The following is a 16,724-nucleotide window of genomic DNA, read 5'->3' as shown; positions in this document are numbered from 1 at the left end:
GCTCCCCCGATTACATGTTAAAATTTGTTCTGCCCAACTGTCTCAGTATTGTGCATGATGCTATAGTCCAACGTGTACAGTACCAGGGTATATATCTCTGCAGTGTGCAAAGTTTTATTTATAAGAGGAAAAAATGGTTGATTTTATTTTTAAAATAGCCTAATAAGATTTGCACTGCACCAAACATTGTATCCCTATTGGAACATAATCAAGTTTTATACAGGGGGAGGTAGTGAGCTATTCTTGGCCACGTATATTGCATAAATACAAATACAAAATCCTGCAAATCCTAAAAATAGATTTGATCCAGAAAGAACAGTACAATAAGGATATTAATCAGTAGCAATTTCCTCCATACAAGCATAAAAAACGAACGAAAATGTAAAATTAACCCTGTCACTTCAAAGTGGGAAAGGTTACTGATAGCAAGAATAATGGAGGAGACACAATTTGCCCATAATGGACTACAATGCACTCCTAAAAAATTATTGGATAAACCTAGAGCACCATTACTGTTTCTTCAAGGTGAGGGTCCCCAACATTTTTTACCTGTGAGCCACTTTCAAGTGTAAAAAAAGAGTTGGGGAGCAACACAAGCATGGACATATTTCCAGGGGGTCCCAAATAAGTGCTGTGTTTGGCTTCTTGGTAACCTCTGTCTGTGTGCATTGACAGCCTACAGGAGGCTCTCTTTGACAGTACACATGGTTTAAAGTCAACTAAAACTAGCTTCCAAGCAAAGAATTAAAAATAAGCACCTGCTTTGTGGTCACTAGGAGCAACATTCAAGGGGTTGGTGAGTAACATGTTGCTTGTAAGCCACTGATTGGGGAACACTGCCTTAAGGTGACCACACATATTTAAATGTCGTTGAGCAGCTTAGTTGATTTTAACCATATTGCGTGGCCATCTGGGCATGTATAGCACATTGGTTTGTCCAAACTGAAAATGTTATTAGTGGATTTTCCTTCTCAGGAGAGGACAGGCAATGACAGGTCTGGAAATTATAGATGTCAAAGCATCTGCCTAGACCCACTAATTTGAACTATAGGCCAAATACCTACTGGAAAAAGAGCAGTTCCTGTAGGAGGCAATGAAGTTTGTTTTTTGTGAAATAAGTGAAAAATATACTAAAATTTACCAACCCATGGGAAAAAAAAGAATAAAAAGATACAGGTATGGAAATGCTGGGGACCTGTTGTTTTCTGGATAATGAATATATCTGTAATTTGGATCCTCACACCTTAAAGGGGTTGTTCACCTTTGAGTTAACTTTTAATATGTAGTAGAGAGTGACATACTGACACAAACGAGGTTATTTATCAAGGTCCGAATTTATCTCAATATCGGCTGCTACAAACTCCAATCTAAGCCGCTCAGGTTTTTAATGCTTATTTATTATTACATTTTCCAGAAAATTTACTTTGCGGGAAAAACTCTGATTTTCACGATTGTATCGTGAATATTCCGCAAAATCTCAGAATTTTTCTGAGTTTTCACCCGAAAGCTCCAAAAACATTGTGAAATTGCTGAAACCCCCGACACAACCAAAAATCAATGGGACTGTTCCCATTGACTTTTATGCAACCTCGACAGGTTTGAGATGCTGTGTTTTTTATATTCGGGCTTTTTATATTCGGGGTTTAATAAATTCCGAAAAATTCGTGATTTTTTTTCAAAGCCTATTATAATACAAAAATTCACGAATTTTTCGGATTTCAGGTATTCGGAGCTTAGTAAATAACCCCCAAACTGTAATTAGTTTTTAGTTATTTAGCTTTTTTTTCAGCAGCTCTTCAGTTGCAAACTGGTTGCTAGGGTCCAAATTACCCTATCAACCATGCACTGATTTGAATAACAGACTGGAATATGAAAAAGGCAAATACTTAAAAAAACTATGAAAAATAAATAATGAAAACCAAGTTGCTTAGAAACGGTCATTCTATAACATACTAAAAGTTAACTTAAAGTGAACTACCCCTTTAAGTCTGCCCAAAAATCATTTAAACATTAAAAAAAAACTGAAAAGAATTATTTTGCCACCAATAAGGATTAGTGTATCTTAGTTAGGATCAATTATAAAGTACTGTTTTATTCTTACAGAGAAAAAGGAAAATATTTTTTAAAATTGAAATGATTTGCTTGTAATGGCAGATGGCTTTCCCGTATTTCTGAGGTTTCTGGATAATGGGAAAGGATCCCATACCTATATAACTAAATACAGTATATAAAATCATCCCAATAGTATCCTAATAGCATTTTCTAATACACTTCTATGTTGATATTATTTGTTTTCTGATATCTGTTTTACTATATATCACAGGAACAATATTTTCAAACATCAAATTAGAATTCAATTCTATGCTGAGCCTTTATGAATAAGGAATTTTTTGCTTAATATAAGCAAGAGCATCATTTTTATTGCCCCTTAAATGAAAAACTGCATAACTATATTACATTTTTGACAACATTATTGCTTAATGTAATCAATTTGTAATGCAATTAAAGAGTCACAGTGTAAAGGAGAAATGGTTTTGTCTGTATGGGAGGCATTGTGTCTCCTCTGCATAGTTACAGGCCTGAGTGACAAGGAGGGTTGTTTACTTTTCTAATAGGGCAGCGGGACTGGCTGGATCTGGTTCCAACCCCCCCTATTCATATTGACAGAAGATTAGATAGAGAACAATGAGCCTCCAATAGTGCTGCTTTAGTCACATTTATTCTGGCAAAAGTTTCATAAGGATTCCAACTATTGGCAAATATGCTAAATAAATAACCAGGCAATGCACTTATTTACAGAAATGTATGTCAGGCTGTATATTGGCATTACTGGGGATTAAATACGTTCTGCGGTGGCATTTTTTGTGCAAGGCAATCAAGTTACACGATAAAGATAATTCAGCCACAATTGCAAAAATCGGACTTTTACATCATTAAAAGAGATGGTGAAATGTTATCTCTTAGATGTAAATCTATAGATTGTTTTATTGATTTTAATGTTTTACTGAAAATACAATTCTAGATAAATATTTGTTTCTGCAATAGTTACATTATAAATAATTAATCATCCCTATTGGCTATATTTTAAAGAAACTTAACTGCATACTAAGCAAAAAGAAAATGGGTACAATGTACTCAGCATAATGTATATAATAGTCCATAACGTTTTGAGAGTTCTAATTCTGAGAGTTAAATTTTCATTTCGCCTTTGAAATGCGTGATTAATAAGTCACAGTGTGTTTATATCGTCTTGCAGCTCCTCCCCACTTGCATTGTCTGCTTCTTTGTGATTCCAAAAGATTTCTTCCAGAACTGCTGAGTCGGACAGATTTAGGCATATTTACAGTGGGGATGGGGGAAGGGAGCAGGAATTGAAAAGAAAGCAGACTGGAAAGTAATGAACTCCAGGTCAAAGCATCAGTTGCCTTCAGGGTGAGAATGATGAATATGCTGAAGGATTACTATAGTCACAGGCAGCACTGGAGATTTTAAACTGCTCAATAAGATCTAGGCCATTGGCATAGCTAGCATCCCGCAGAAGCAGTAGGGTTGCTACCGGCCGGTAAAAACGGTGCTTTATGCCAATATTAATCGGGCAAAAACATTAAACTACTGGAAGGTTTGTATTTTTTTCCAGAAAAGGTAGCAACCCTAAGCAGCAGCCAAAATGTCCTTGTCTGCCTGTCCCTGGTCCTGCCCTAAACCTTAGGATAATTATGCTCAGTTTGCGATTCAACATGAATATGTAAGCATAGGCTAAAACCACACAAGTCGTATCTTGGCCTGTGTATAAGCACGGGCTGAGAAAGAGCCCCTCTGCTGCCTTCAGTCACCTCCGGTGTTTGCATTTACAGGAGCTGTGTCAGCCTGTGTGCAGATTCATGGAGTGGATTTTGGGCGATACATAGATTGGACTGGCACTTAAGAACACACAGCTGGTGATTATTGCCTATTCCTTATTGTACCTCTGCCCGGGGTACGGTGTTCAATAGAAATTTAAAGTTTACAGGGTATAAGGAATGGCCAGGAGGCAGCTTAACTGCTCAGAGTGTTTATTGTAGGCACAACATGTTTCAAACCTTTTCGGTGTCAAGTGTGAGTGGATTTTGGGATGGTGTATCTGGTGTCTGCATTCACAGGTGTGAAAGTGAATATCGAAGCAATGCATAATAGCATGTTTAATACAAACTTGCAAAAATAAGATAAAACATTTGCATTTCGCAGTAGAATATGTTTAGTTAGTTTTTTATTGCACCGCAAATTTTAATTGCACACTTTTAAGACATGCTTGAAGGTGACGTAATCTTTTGGCGCAAACTTAATTTTTTCCAGTATGAAGTGTTATTAAATACTCTGCTCACTGTCAATCATTCTTCCACTGTTGGAGTGGTCGCTAAAAACTTTCCAAGGTTCGCTAAAACTATATATAAATTTGTTTGAACAGAAGCATACATTTTCTCATTGTGATTATTTTTGCTGTTACCGACTTTTACTACATACCCCCCCCCCAAAATGTCGCAACAGAAACAGACACAGCGCCTATAAATGCAGACACCAGGGGGGGCTGAGTAGAGTTAGCTCTTTTTCAACTTGTGCTTATACGTGAGCTGAGAAACAGCCCCATTTGGCACAAGCCTTAAAAACACCCATAATCACTCCTGTGGCTCCCATTTACTTAAAGGTGAAACACCAGACAGGGCAAATGTGTGGGATTTTCAGCATTTTTGCATAGAGTTATGCATAAAGGTAGCAAATGAGTGGATCCTTCCCCTATATGCCCTGATATGCTTGAGGTGGGCTATATTGGGTCTAGCCCATTGGTGAGCACTAGGGCCCAACAATCGGATCACAGCGACAGGAATAGAGGTCCTCGCTCCAGGTGGATTTTTAAACTCGTCCGATGTATATATGGTGGTTTTTGCCCAGATATTGGGAAGGGAAGTCCATCGAGCACCCATACACATGGCAATAAGTTGCCGATTCAGTCTGTCAATCCAACTAACACTCCTGCTGCCCGCTGGACTTAAAATCAAATCAATTTATGAAAGGCAAACTGTGGTTTCTTCTGGCGCCCAACATTTCTCAAAGTTACAGAAAAAAGTGATGACCCCCCTCCAGTGTATGGGGGGAAAAGACTTCTGACATCAAAAGGTGAAAAGCAAAACAACCCACCCCCAAAGTGCATAAAACAAACATACAAAATTAAGAAATAAAAAGTGAAAAAATCAAAGCATTATATAAACACACACACACATATTGACACTTATCTGTTTTTGAAATGTGAGTTAACTAAAATAAGTTATTACTGAACTACAACTGCCATCAAAATTTTAAGGGTGATGCTCGTATGTTGTAGTAGAGAAAGGGGAACAGCTGTGTTAACTGAAGGAAATCTTTGCAATCACTTCAAAAATATCTCTGCAGCGCTCTCATTGCATCTGTCCTCAATTTGAGATTAATAGGTTAAATGAACTATATTTATTAAACACAAAGTCTTGCCGTCCTACCAACTTCCAGAATCCGAATATGGACATGGCAATAAATGAGTTTGTAGAGTCAAATCTCAAGTAACCACACTGAAAAATACAGTATTACGATGAGTTGATAATGCATCGCATATGATGGTGGGGCACAGCTGGTTTGCACATGCGGTGTAAGAACCACTATACATAAAGGGGTGATCATGGGGCCAGCACTGCGCTCCTTGGCCTGACCATGGGTTGCAGGAGCAGAACTAGGGGTAGGCAGAAAAGGCATGTGCCTAGGGTGCAACACTAGGGGGACACCAAGCACATACAGTACCTCAATTCTCATCTACCTCCTAGTCCGTGGCTGCTGGTGTTCTGGTGTGCTCCCATGCAGTTAAATAGCGCGCGTTCACCTGATCATACATGTGCATGCTCGTATGTGTGCTCGTTTGCTCATAAGCGCCTGATTATATGTTTGGATGTCATTTTTTTCATTAGGGCACCATTCTACTTGCCAGCCAAATTGACCAATGAGATGCTCCTATTTATGTTACATATTACTAAAAGAAAAGAAGTCATATGTGGTTGCTAAAACCATAAAAAACACAATTCCATTCTGCAGGGATGATTTACGGCCTGCAATACCTGCATGATGTCGGGATTATCCATCAGTAAATTAAGATTTATTCATTTCTGCACAATTGTACAGCAGAGGCCACACACAAGTTGCTCTGCAAATCAGCCTTTGTCTTTTTGTAAATGCTTTATTTTTATATTAAAGGAGAACTAAACCCCCCAAAAAGTCCCATCTTCTACCCTAGATAGTCCCCCCCTCCCTGCTTCCTCCCTGCATAGTACATTATTCCAAAAAGTGTCCCTAAATATCACTTATTATGCACAGTTGGTATGAACACCAGACATACTGTACAGTGCAAGCTCCTGCTGTACATAAACATGAAAATACCTTAATTTTAAGTAACAACACACATACACAGTTACCGTTATCCTGTTATACTGTATATACAGACTATTCACACAGATTATTCTCGGGTCTGTCTGAAATTGCAATGTGTGCTGATGAATACAATTTTATATAGTAGAGCGATTTATTTTCAGTGTAAACAGTGTAATTTAAAAATAAAAATCATAAAAAAATGAGTCCCTTTAAGTTTCACTTCAATCAGATGTGCATGATTAGGATTTTGATCCCCAAATATAAGTGTTCAACCAATACAGGGTTGTAGTTAAAAATGACTGTGTTTTGACTTCACAACTTTTCACCTTTTTAATAATATTTTGTCTGCACATTGGCACTTAGTGACTGCTTTTAAACCAGCTGGAACATAGTAAGTTCCAGCATTGCCCTGTGCCTGCTGGTGCTGTCCAATGTGGAGTAGTAATGTGTATCGGTACCAAGAATTTTGCCGCTAGGCCCTGGTCTAAATGGGCCTTTGGTCCTTTTGGGATTAAACTTCTCCAGATTTTGCTTGTGTTCGGAATTGGACTGAGCCGGCAGGACACCGAGAAATAACCCAGTGGGCCCTGGTGCTGCACTGGCCAATATGGAGCACAGACACAGATGAAAAGCAGTTGCCAGTAAATAAATATATGAAGCGAACTACCTTCCTCACCCCTCTACTTGAGAAGCTGCTTCCTCCTGCTTTTCTTCTGCAGGAGCCACTTCTAACTGATGTTCTATAGGAGGAGCCTATTCTTCTTGCTGTTCTGTAGGAGGAGCCTCCCCTTCGGTGGTGTAACTATAGAGGAAGCAGACCCGGCTTTCTCTATGGTGTTAAAATTCCCCTGGGATAGTTATTTGCACCTGGCCCCTCTGAAGTTTATTGTAGCGGAAGACACACTCGTTATGCCACTGACAGCAATAGAAGAATTTTCAAATACTCTTATATAAATAATATTAAAGGGGCAGTTCACATTCCAAAACACTTTTTTTCGATTATTCTGGAACTGCCTGCATACTTGCTTTCAAACTTTTTTTTTGAAAATAGCTATTGACCTACTGTCCTCATCTCATTCACACTCTTTATTAAGAGAAATTCCACAAAAAAGTACAGCACTCTAAAAACAATAGTGAGATTAAAGAGTGCTTTAAAGTCAAACAAGATGTTCTTTTTTGTGTTAAGTGGGTTTGTGATTTTATAACCAACATCCTGGAACGTGTCTGGGCGAGGTATTCAAGCTCATTTTATCATGTAACTTTTACATGTCTTTAAGGCACCAAGTGAATTTAAGAATGGCACTGTAATTATTGTTTTACTTAGACAATTTCTGTAGCATATGGAAAAGAAAAAAAAAGTTTTAAAAGTTTTTGGAGCCTATTTTGAGTGGGTAGTTTTCTAAATTCATGTACAACACACAGGCACGATCTTCAAGAAACAGCCAGGAAATATTTTCCACTCTTCGAAAAGAAAATAAATACAAATAATAATAATGACATTATAATGACATGTCTTCTGCTCAGAAAATTGTATGCACTTATTTAATGTAGCTGAAATTCATTTACTTCAGCTACTATAAATGTAATGTACCCTCGTGCAAAAATTTGGTGACACCCCTGCTCTATAGATGAATTGAAGGGCATTTAGTGTCCACAAACAAGTTTTAGAAATCCAATAACTCAATGCTTCTTACACCCACTGACCATAATGCACACACATTCCACCCCTCTTTCTACATTGTAAAATGTTGCACAAATTACATTTTACTGTTCAAACAGACTTTAACTTATGAAGGAAGGCTGTATGGAATACATGTATTAGGGGCAGATGTATGAAGGGTCGAATATCGAGGGTTAATTAACCCTCGATATTCGACTAGGAACTAAAATCGTTCGACTTCGAATATCGAAGTCGAACGATTTAGCGCAAATCCTGCGATCGAACGATCGAAGGATTATTCCTTCGATCGAACGATTCGAAGGATTTTAATCCAACGATCGAAGGAATATCCTTCGATCAAAAAATCTCAGGCAAGCCTATGGGGACCTTCCCCATAGGCTAAGATTGACTTCGGTAACTTTTAGCTGCCGAAGTAGGGGGTCGAAGTTTTTCTTAAAGAGACAGTACTTCGACTATCGAATGGTCGAATAGTCGAACGATGTTTAGTTCGAATCGTTCGATTCAAGTCGAAGTAGTAGTCGAAGGTCGAAGTAGCCCATTCGATGGTCGAAGTAGCCCAAAAAACACTTCGACATTCAAAGTTTTTTTAATTCGAATCCTACACTCGAGCTTCATGAATCGGCCCCTGTGTGTTCATTGACATAGCTGGACCTTTGTCTAAAAAGCCATTGTTAACATTACGGAGACAATGTGTTTGTGGCCCCTTAGTAGGTAAACACCAAGATTTGTATTCAAGGCCAAACAAGCATGAAACACATAAGGACTGGTTTACGACCAGAAGTACATTGCTCAAAGTACAATTTTGCATGCAACCCTCCATGTCTTTGTACCATTAATGCAGTATTTTTCTGCAATTCCAGCTTCACTGCAGCCAGGTGCAGAGCTACAGGTAGTAGCTCTAGGGTTCCCCAGTCATCAGAAGAGTCAGGATGGATGCATTTAACACCTATATGGAACTACAGCGACATGTTTGATGCCAATGCCTTAGTAAATTGCTTCAAAATGAACTCTCCATTGCCTCCATTTTGGAGCACATGCAGTTGTAGGTGTGTTCATAAATTATTCCTACAGAGAAGAGATCAGTGTCGGAGTGGCCCATCGGTATACCAGGAAAGCTCCCAGTGGGCCCAGGTGTCAGTGGACCCTGCTGCTAAACATTTGGCCTATTTTATGGACATTCTCTTTTTCTATGATAAAGGCTAAGGCCAAATAGATGGAATAATAACAGATTATAATTAAAAAAAAGAAACTAGGAGAATAGAGGTTGAGTGAGGAGAGGAAGAATAATGGCACTTAGAGTGGACCCCTGGTGTAGGGTCTTTTGTTGGACCCCTGGTCTATGTTTTTTGGTGGGCCCCTGGTGTCTCAGTCCAACACTGGAAGAGATGTTAGGTAACGTGAGCGAAGGAGCTTGCACTAGAATCAAACACAGTTGTTCCAAAAATGTGCAGTGTTTGGACGCTGTCACTTTCAGTGTTTGGTGACAAAATAATGTGTGCACCTAAATGTGAGTACCTTTTTAAAGAATTGCATTTTTCTTTTCGCAGGAAACTTTAAGCAACTATAACCGTGAAAAGACTTTGCAAATGAACCATGAAGTATTTGTTTTGGGCTGCATTGTCATGGGCATGAATGACCCCTGATGGCTCCAGGGTTCCCCTGTGCCAATACACACACACTTGCACAAATACTGTATACAGTAACAGGAGGCCAGGCAAAGGCAATGTGACAGGCACAGCTATACGGATGGATAATGAGCAACTTTAGACACATTTACCTTTAATCAATGCAGTGGCATAACTACCGTACAGCAGACCTGTAACTGCATGGGGGCTTAGTGAAAAGCACGGCATCATTTTTCCTGTAACCCAGGTTGGGATGGACAGTGACCAATGCAGGGATGGGCCCAACATTTTGGGGGACCTGTTGAAGGATTGTTACACCACTGAATGAAGAGCATTTTTTTGTGCAATGACAGCAGCAAACGGGGTAGTGATTCATAAATATGTGTTTAGGCTGAATACAATGCATATTGTCCAGTGAAAGAGTGGGGTGTTGGAACAAAACTGATTTACTTTATCTTTGAAAAAACATTAAAGGGGTGGTTCAACGTTAGCATGTTATAGAATGGCCAATTATAAGCAAATTTTCAATTGGTCTTCATGATCTTTTTTTTTTATAGTTTATGAATGATTTGCCTACTTCTCCTGACTCTTTCTAGCTTTCAAAAGGGGGTCAATGACCCCATCTAAAGAAAATCCTCTCTAAAGCTTCACATTTAGGGGCCAATTCATTAACTTTGAGTGAAGGAATAGAAGAAAAAATACTTCGAATCTCGAAGTGTTTTTTTGGCTACTTCGACCATCGAATGGGCTACTTTGACCTTCGACTACGACTTCGAATCGAAGGATTCGAACTAAAAATCGTTTGACTATTCGACCATTCGATAGTCGAAGTACTGTCTCTTTAAGAAAAAACTTCGACTCCCTAGTTCGCCACCTAAAAGCTACCGAACCCAATGTTAGCCTATGGGGAAGGTTCTGTTCCGACAATCCCCTATGAATATTCCATATTCTCATTCAAATCAATGCATGGTTGCTTGGGTAATTTGGACTCTAGCAACTAGATTGCCGACACTGCTAACTGGAAAGCTGCTGAAGAAAAAGCTAAATAACTCAAAAACCACAAATAATAAAAAAAAATGCAAACCGATTGCAAATTGTCCGATAATATCATCATACTAAAAGTTAACTCAAAGGTGAACAACCCTTTTAAAGCCACTGTCATTTCCTGTAACCACCAATATTTTGCAGAAGCTCCAAGAGCAGGGTGGCACTTAAAATGCCCCATTTAAAGGCAACACTTAAAAGTATGTCTCCAATATGAGAAGATATATTTAGCAAAAATAAAAGAACAGTTGCTCTAGGTTTTTCCCATGGTTTCAAAGCCAAAGCAATAAGCTATGCAGCTGCTTTCTGAAGTGCAATTTCAAGACAAGCAATACGTTTGCCACCACTAACATTTGCACCTACTTCAAAGTGCAAACTGCAACAATCAAGCATTGTAAGATTTGGTGACATCAAAAAAAAAATACCCCTGTGTGTCTCACAGCATGACCACACCTTTTAGTCACACTTCTTAACAGAGCTACAGACTGCTTGATTACCTGATATCAGTTGGACGCATAATGTCTGTTTGTATTCTTATTGTCAGAGCAGTCATAGTGAGGCCTAGTGAGGTCATCTCTGGAACCACTGGCAGCCGTTCTATTAACACCTACTGTCTCCCAGATGTAATTTTTATATAATGGAAGTTGAGTAAAGAAGTGATACTGCTATCAGCCAGAGATACAGCCAGAAGAATGCATTTGAGACAAAGGTCACCGGTGCTAAAGTCATGCTTGCTTAGTCCATTTTCTTATCCACAGTTTGCGTGACAGTCGTGATTGAATACTGAGAGAGGGCACCAAATATCTGATAATGTGGCCAACTGACGTGCGTTTAAAATATTTAGAAAATTGCCATTAGATTGTCTTACTGTATAAGCCTTCCTGGCTTCAACAGACCAAAAAAGCAAAAACATTTTGCAAAAACCATTATCAGATGTCTTAAAGCTGGTCATCCATATTGGCAATCTTCGCTCAGGGTTGACAACACATTGTGTTAGAAGTGCTGTTTTATTTTGGGGGTGTTGTTTGGCTCTATGTAGATAGAGAATCATTGCAATATGGGTGGAATGTAATAAGAGTTAGCAAAAAAAAACAAATATAAAGCTTTTTTAGTAAGTTTTATTACATATTGGCACAAAGAGCAAAATTCACAGGGGTTACTATGGGTTTATAAACATAATAAGCAAAATGTAATCATGTCTGCACATACGTGTATATTCTGTCTCCCCAGCTGTGATGATCATGTCTTGGCTTAAAGAAAGTTCTTGGGTGCAAAGTAGTGTCAAAATGTCTGTTATAGTCACCCACTGCAGCCTATGTTTATTGCAATAAAATGCTGATTCAGAAACTTTTTATTTGACTCTTACCTGAAAATGTGCTTGTGCATACCTGTATATCAATGCCCTCTTGAGGGGGAAACATAACCCCTTTTGACATAAACTCATTCAGTTGGGTTTATGTATAAAAGGTGCACAGTGTCAGACTGGGATGACAGGGGCCCACCAGAAAACCTTGGTCAGGCTGAATCTTCAGACTTCCAGAAAGAAATATAAATGTTTACGTGTGTGTGTTTTTAACAAAGACATACCTGATTCCACGCATTGAAAGGAAACTGTAATAGTCTGCTTGTGTACAGGGACCATTTCTTCAACCCCTTTAAACTCAAGATGTAATGCAAACCTAATATTGTTCCATTGTAATGTGGATTCTGGGACTTTAAATCCCTTTGATTTCCATATTGGCTGGTGCACAGATTCTCTGGAAAGGAGAGGAACTTCAAGTCCCAGAATCCATCACTTCCTAATGGAATGATGAGCTCATGTTCTGAAGCAACAGATCCAGAAAACAAATCAAAACAGCACCTCTTTGCATAAAATCCCATACTTTATTCTTTAGGCTAAGGTCACACTGGGAGATTCAGGGAGATGTGTTTCAAGCTTTTGTCCTGTCATCCTTCTGCAAACATAATGGTACACTAATTGTCATCTAATTACGCCTACCGCGTGCCTGTGTTTTCCAAAGGAAAGTACCATGTTCATTTAAAATGCCCTAGTGCAATGCGGCTAACTGGTGAACGTGCACTACTTTGTGGGTTTTTTTGTGTGTTTATGTTTATCAATGTTCAACATGTTACTTAGCAGTGGCTGGGCATATACACATGATAGCCTAACACACGGCTTATACTTTACTGGGGCAAAAAAGGAGGTGCCCACTTCAGTCAGGCAAAGCAGTTACAGGGGTGCACACTATGTCTCTTTAATTTCTGGGAATAATGTTATCAATATGTAGACAAAAATGTAAAATAGTGATGAATGCCCACTGAGGCATATCTTGCATATAAAATATGCTTCTATATATTAAACTTGTGGTTTCCTCTTATGTCAGAATACATATTCTTTTTGTTTTTCATAGCCTTTTTGTACAATTAGTTCTTCTTTCTTCACCACAAAATGTCACCACAACGCTTTTCTCACCCAGTTGAATAAAATGAAACTACTCAGGGCACACAAAGGTTCCCCTAAAACAATTAACCCTATCTGTTGTCTAAGTTCTTCCCCACACTTGGAAGACACCTCTGTAATAGCCATTGTTTCAGCCTCAACGTATGTGGTGATCCTTTCAGACAGGGTGATATCATCCATCACGGTGTAACAATGGCAAAGCACTTGTTTCCAGACTGCTGAATGCGTTAGGTATTAATTGTGTCTTAAAGCCCTTTTTGGTGCAAGTTTTAGCATATAAAGTGGGACATGTATGAGTGTCTGTTACAAAGGAGAAAAATAAATCTCTGTACCAATCTTGTTAAGAGGCTTCTGGGATGTGTGACTACTCCATGCTTGTTTTATTTGGAACCAGAAATTAGAGGCTGGAAATGACTGAATCTAAAATAAAAACATATGATACATATAAACCCAGGATCTATCTCAGCGCTTGGCACTTTAACATGTGACTGCAGCAGATTTGCCACGGCTCTGACCCTCCAAATGGCATCCCTCTAGAGTCTAGGCTGTTGGAGCTGCTGGGATTTGAAGTATGTCTGCCACATAAGGGTGTATGCCCCAGTGTAGTCAGACCCTGTACTTCCAATCATATATAAGAAAAAGGCAATAGCACAATGAATTCTTAGACCCAGTCTGGGCCTACACACTAACCAGTCTAAGAACACACACAAGTTTTCTGGTGATAACTGCTGATGCATGGCTGCTCAGGAGGCCTCCAGCTCATATGATCAGCATGTGACCCTCAAAACCCCCATGCCATAGCCCACACATGTATTCCTAAGTTACGCATGCACAACTCTGCAGAAACACCCAAAGAACACTGTGACTTCTAAATCCTACAGAAGGTGTCACACCCAGAGCACAGAGAACTCTGATTTTAAGCTCTTTTGGGCAGAGCCCTCTTCACCTTTTGTATTGGTTACTAGCAGGCCCAGATTTGTGGCGAGGCCACAAAGGGCCATGCCAAGGGTGGCAAGATTTTAGGGGCGGCATGCCACCCAGCTGTAATCCATGGAGCACTGGGGACACATACTCCTGTACACAAAAGCACGGTCACGCAGGGGGTGGGGTGCCAGGCACTAGGACCCAGTGGCCTAGGGGCGCCGAAGACTGAGATCCGGGCCAGGTTACTGGTCTCTATGTAGTATGTATTTCTGTAAGTTCTTTGTTTAAACCCAATTATTGTACAGTGTGGCAGAATACACTGAGACTCTAAAAATATACATTGTTATTATTATTCATCTATCTATCTATCTATCTATCTATCTATCATCTATCTATCATCTATCTATCTATCTATCTTTCTATCTATCTATCTATCTATCTATGTATGTATGTATCTATATCTATCCATCTATATATGTATCTATCTATCTATCTATCTATCTATCTATCTATCTATCTCCGTCTATGTATTATGAATCTATCCATCAATCATCTATCCATCATCTATCTATCATCCATCTACCTGAGTTTCATCTTTTCTTCTTTACAGCATTAGAGATTCCTGTTCTGACCCTAATCAGCTTCTTTCTGACGCAACCTTTGCTGAATCTCTCTCATTCACTGTGTGTCAGGCAATAAGAAATGCAGCCTCATCCCAAGCCAGCCACCCTTATCAGACCAATCTGATGTAATGTAAAGGAGATGTCTCCCTTTCTGCTCTTTGTTTCTATTTCGGTCTCTATCTGATGTAATGTGCGGCTCATTTGCAGGAGGCTGTATCGGAATGTAAAACTGTACTGCAGTCCTGATGCAATAGGTTGTGCTGTTGCGCTCAGTCAGAAACACTTCGGCACTAGGACCCGGGGCAGCAGCAGCAGTACTAGCGGCCTGAGTTGTTTTTCAGCTGTTGAGGGAGACGTGTAAAAATCTGGTTCTTCATTCCCACAATGTCGTAAAGAGGCAGTGGTTGCTGCCTGCAGGGTCCCCACTGGACAAGCAGGACATAACTTGGCAGTGTATACAAAATAGTAGCCAGCAAATATCTCAAAAACAGCACACAAAAAGTCACAACTATAAACACTTTTACACAGTTCTTAAATCCTATTCTTTATGTTGAATTTCACTGATCATCGATCGGGATGCACATAGACGCTTCAAAGATCATCACAGCTGCTGTGACTGGAAACTTATGTCCCTGGTTTTTAAGGGGGACCCTGGGCAGATATGGAATGATAAGTACAGCAAGGGCTGCATCACATATACACTTCTTCTACTAAGGCACACACACAACTGCTCCCCAAACACACTATAAACAGTACTCTATATATTATTTTATGTATCCAGCAATACATGCACCTTCATCCCCACGAGGGAAACCCTGAACACAACAACATATAGTGAATAAAGTACCCCCTCTTGTAAATGATAAGGATATTATAAGTTACTGAGGAGTTTCATGACCACGAGGCCGAAGGCCGAGTGTTTTGTTTTTTTTGTAACTTAGATTTTTATTAGGCCGAGTGTTTTTATACAGATCATGGAACTCTGAGGTAACTTCTAATATCCTCATATTTTGCAACATATTTTTTATTTATTAAAATACACAAGTTTCAGTGAGTTTATAACTGATGACACCAGTACTCACCGTTTTTAAGGATATCATTCACAAGATATTCAAGACTTTTGTGTATTATAAATCAATAAAAAGCAAGTAGAAAAGGACACACATTCAGTACACATTATATTACATCTGTCTTTCCAGTGTGGCGAAATCAGTGTGGCTTAATGAAGTGTGTATGTGTACAAATGCACTGACTATATTTGATGTCAAAATTGAGAGTATTTATAGGGTTAGGGGTTATGAATAATCTTGTGTTTGTTTCTACAACAGGTATTTCCTTCCCATAATTTCCTTTCTTAAATCTCCCTGGTTAATGGCAAGCACAGTGGGGTATATTTTACATTACAGTGAGAAATGGGCTGCAAGGCAAATGGGGCCAATGGTTGGACAGATAAAAGTTGCTTATTAGATTGAATCCCATGCAAGTAAATAGAGTCCTGTAGTTCTCCTCTTGGGAACTGATAAATATGGCCCATGGTGTGCATGGGAATCCATTCTGTAGTTTATTTTGTACACTGAGAATACTTTTGGAAATTTGTATTGATTCTTAGTGCCACAGAAAGCTGACAGTCACAGAGTATGGGTTAAACTAAAGTAATGTGTTCAGCCCCACAGAGACAATTCATATGCAGTAATGAAAAATAATTAATGGATTGGAAATGTGCACCTCTTTATAAGGCTCCCTCGCCATATACCCAAAATAATGGTTTGTCATTGTGCTGCATGTACAGTATCAACTCCAGCATACACATGTTTTTCTCTTATTATTTCATGGTAAAATCATCTTTTTTTGTTGGAGCTGTTGCAAGATCATCCATCTAAATCCAGGCACGCATTTATACAATATATTACATGTCTGTTTACTATTTGTACAAGAGACACAAA

The sequence above is a fragment of the Xenopus laevis genome, chromosome 7S (genome assembly GCF_017654675.1).
Source record: "Xenopus laevis strain J_2021 chromosome 7S, Xenopus_laevis_v10.1, whole genome shotgun sequence".
Taxonomy (NCBI): Eukaryota; Metazoa; Chordata; class Amphibia; order Anura; family Pipidae; genus Xenopus; species Xenopus laevis.
The sequence above is the reverse complement of the archived record's forward strand: the minus strand, read 5'-3'. Positions refer to the sequence as shown.